The 3,887-nt window shown below is 34.2% G+C and overlaps 1 pseudogene; it reads left to right on the forward strand.

Moving 5' to 3' along the window:
* Nucleotides 1-2,554: 2,554 nt before the first annotated feature.
* LOC124075503 (olfactory receptor 12D3-like) lies at nt 2,555-3,479 on the forward strand (annotated as a pseudogene).
* Nucleotides 3,480-3,887: the final 408 nt, after the last annotated feature.

Genomic DNA, 3,887 nt, shown 5'->3' on the forward strand with positions numbered 1-3,887 from the left:
TTTTATACAAATTTTATTTAAACTTTTTAGTCATTGACTATGTTTTTTTTGATATTTGTCTATTCTTAAAACTCAGAATTTCCTCCTTTTCTTCCATTTAAACTATATTCTTCAGAATCTCTTTTAAGTGAGGGCTTACTGGTTTCAGGTCTTATGATTTATATTTTGTTTGAAGATATACCAATTCTATTTTTTGTTTATGAAACTTATGGTCTTTGGACATGCTATTCTACATAGATGGATATTTACTCTCCCTGACTTCTGTTTCCTGTTGTTGCCAATGGTCTCAACTGTCCTACTGTATAACAATCTGTTGCTCCTTTGAAGGGCTCTATCTTTCATCCTGCTCTTAAAACTATTTTCTGCTTCTGTTATCTTTCTCTGTTTCATATTTCTCAGGTCAACTCATGCAACTTCTTTATGCCCCAAGTCTTCAGTTTAAATGTATCATTGTTTTAGGTTTTCAAAATTTCTCTAGGTGAAGATCCACGTTGCATCCAACAGTTATTAAATTTCCAGGGCTAAGGCTGTGTCCTTTCTTTCAAATTCTTGTTTTATTTTTCTTTTAATGAGCAACACAAAGCTCTGCATGACAATTACTTAAACTTTGCAAAAATTCCCAAAATAATACAAAAAATAAATAATCAATACTTTTTGGAGAAAGAAAAATAGACAAAACAAGGTCTCCAAGAGGAGATTCTCAAGACATTTATGCCTGGGACACCACTTGTGAGAGTCAGAGGATACTCAGCTTATTTATTTTGTGGTCAGACTATGAACAAAACCAATTCTTGTGTCATTTATTTTTGCACTTAATTGTGCAAAGTTCAAAACAAGGCTTTGAGCAACCAAAAATCTCTATTAATTCTATTCAACGAGACAATCAAAGCTTTATAACCTGATTCTTAAAATTTCTTAAGTACAAAAATATCTATTTATTGCAAGATATGTAAAGAGAAAAGAGATGGTGAATTGGTCAGGGAGAAGATAGTTAAATTGGAATGATTTTTTTTCTTTGATAGAAACAAATTGAGACCATTCAATGGGTAAGTCAAAGCACTTGGGAAAACTTCTTGAATTTAGGTTGTGGAAATTACCAGATGAACAAGTGGGCTTATGGCACAGGACATCAGTTAGAAAATCTTGGAATTTACTCATCTATTTAATCAGTTTTTATTTCAAGTAGATATAGCTGTTTATGTGAATTTACATGTGTGTGTTTATAAGTGTTTTTTTTTGTGTGTGTGCACGTAAATGGTTAAGGTGAATAAATAGCTACTGTATTTGTTTTAATATTTTCCATACACTGGAAATTAAAGTTTTCTATGCACTGGAAATTAAACTATTAAAGTTCCCTGAGGTCATTTAGTTTGAGTTTCAATACTTAAATCAATATCATGGTAAATTATGATTTTTGAAATATGCAAACACATCTAAAGAACAAATTCTGGGAAGTTGAATTGCTAGTTCAAAGTATATGCACATTTTCATTTTTTATAGTTATTGCTAAGTTGACCCTTAGAGATTGAGTCAATTTATATCCCCACCTGTATTACACCACCCTTAAGCAAATACGGTGCATTGTCAAACACTTTGATCTTTGTTAAAACTGTCTAACATTACATTTTACTTTGCATGTATATTTTGCTTTTTTCTTCACTTTTTTTTTCCTGGTGAGATTTCTTCCATTAAGAAATTATGACTTTCGGGCTGGGATTGTGGCTCAGATATAGAGTGCTCACCTCGTACCCATGAGGCACTGGGTTCGATTATCAGCACCAAATAAAAATAAAATAAAGAATGTGTCCACCTACAACTAAAAAATAAATATTTTTTAAAAAAGAAATCATGACTTTCTATTTTTTATTTTCTTTCATAAGGCTTAGATTGTAGGGAATTTATTTATTAATTCTTTTGATTAACATGTAGTAATTATACATATTCATGGGATTTAGTGTGATTTTAAAATTCATGCATACTGATCAAATCAAGGCTCCCTCTAGCCACTGGCTCCCACCTGCCCAACCTCTTGTAATCACTATTTTATATTCAGGTTGTTTTTTATTGATTGACTTTTTTTTTTTTTTTAGAAGTGAGGAGATTTGAATCTAGGCTATTGCCATGCTCCTACTCAGAAATAATGTGTGCCTATTAAGTTCATTAAAAAGTGTTTCTAACTTTACCAATATATCTTTGACATGCTTTAATTAGATATACTAATTGTAATGCCATAGATGAAGCTAGAGTTAAATCTTGTTCCTTTTTAATATGTTTTCTCTGAATATCTACCTTAATTCTGATGAGCTGCTTTTTAGGGTTAACTATACAGTCTGAGTAGCCTTTTGACTTCCATGAATCGATATCACATTAACTCAGAACTTGTCATGTACTTCCATTTTCCTCAGTTATGCTGCAAATGAATTTACCTCTGGAATGCTGTTCACCACAGTTTATCCTTCTTTTTTTCCAGGTGATAAACTTGCTTCATTTCACCCTAAACAGTGTACCAGATGTGTTTGCTAATTGTCACTGTCATCTTTCCTTCCCTAAAGTAATGGAGAACATTGAGTTTCTTTTGCTGGGACTGACCCAAGTTCAGGGATACAGCTTGTAATCTTTATCATTTTCTCATTATATACATGACAAACCTATTTGGAGTTGGGGCCATATTAGTGATCATCATCTCAGAGCCAAGACTCCACTCTCCTATGTATTTTTTCCTGAGAAATCGTTCTTGTCTGGATATTTGCTATTCTTCAGAGACAATGCCCAAGCTAATGTGGAACCTCCTCTCCACGCACAGGGTCATATCTTTCCTAGGCTGTATCACTCAGCTACACTTCTTCCACTTTCTTGGTTGCACTGAAGGCGTCTTGCTAATCATCATGGGATTTGATCGATTTGTGGCCATTTGCAACCCACTTGGCTACACTGTCATCATGAACCCCCAGCTGTGTGTCTCGTTGGCAGATGTGCTGTGGCTCATTAGCTTCTTCTATGCTCTGATGCATTTTGTCATGACTGTATGCCTGGGACTTTCGCCACTTTCATAAAGTCAATTACTTCTTCTGTGATATCAAGCCTCTCTTGGAACTGGCTTGTGGTGATGTAAGTCTTAATGAGTGGCTCATTTTCATTGTCACTTGCAGCTTAGCCATGGTGGATTTCTTCCTCACTCTCATTTCCTATTTCTATATAAGAGGCTTTCTTCTGTTGAAGGACAGTCCTGCAGTGTATTCCACAAGGCTCTGTCCAATAGTCCCTCCCATTTTATGGTGGTATTTCTCTTTTATAGAACTGTGGAGCTCACTTATATCCCTCTTCCCTGTGCTGCATGTGTAATACAGGAACAATTTTATGGCTATCGTACACATGATGGTCACTCCAGTGTTGAACCTACTGATATATACCTTTAAAATAAGGAAGTGATGTTTTCTCTGAGCAGAATTTTTAGGAAGAAGCTGAAGCTGTTTGCCTGAGGAAAATCAGTCACAATAATAAACGGGAAAGCTGTATGCCATTTTTATGACATTTATTTTCTTTCCTATAATAATTCAATATATTTCTTAAAATTTTATTTTCATTTTAGATATTTGTTTAGTTGGTAACCAGGTTCTTCATTCATATGATTTCAACCACTACTCATATAATCATTTAATCATCATTTGAAATATCTTGTGTAAGTCCTGATCCATTTGCACAACATACCCCAGTGGAAAAAGGTCCATGAGGCCATTAATGAGGACATGGATCTTACATTTTTGTTGAAAGGGCAGGTAATACATAACTGAATAAGTAAATGTGCCTCTGTCAGAAGGTAGAATGTATTATGGAAGGTAAGGGAACAACAAAGGCCTTTCCAAGATGTGACATTTAGGCACAACACT

This window comes from Marmota monax, unplaced genomic scaffold (assembly GCF_021218885.2).
Source record: "Marmota monax isolate L192 unplaced genomic scaffold, Marmota_monax_Labrador192_F-V1.1 WCK01_AAM20220418_F8-fsc01972, whole genome shotgun sequence".
Taxonomy (NCBI): domain Eukaryota; kingdom Metazoa; phylum Chordata; class Mammalia; order Rodentia; family Sciuridae; genus Marmota; species Marmota monax.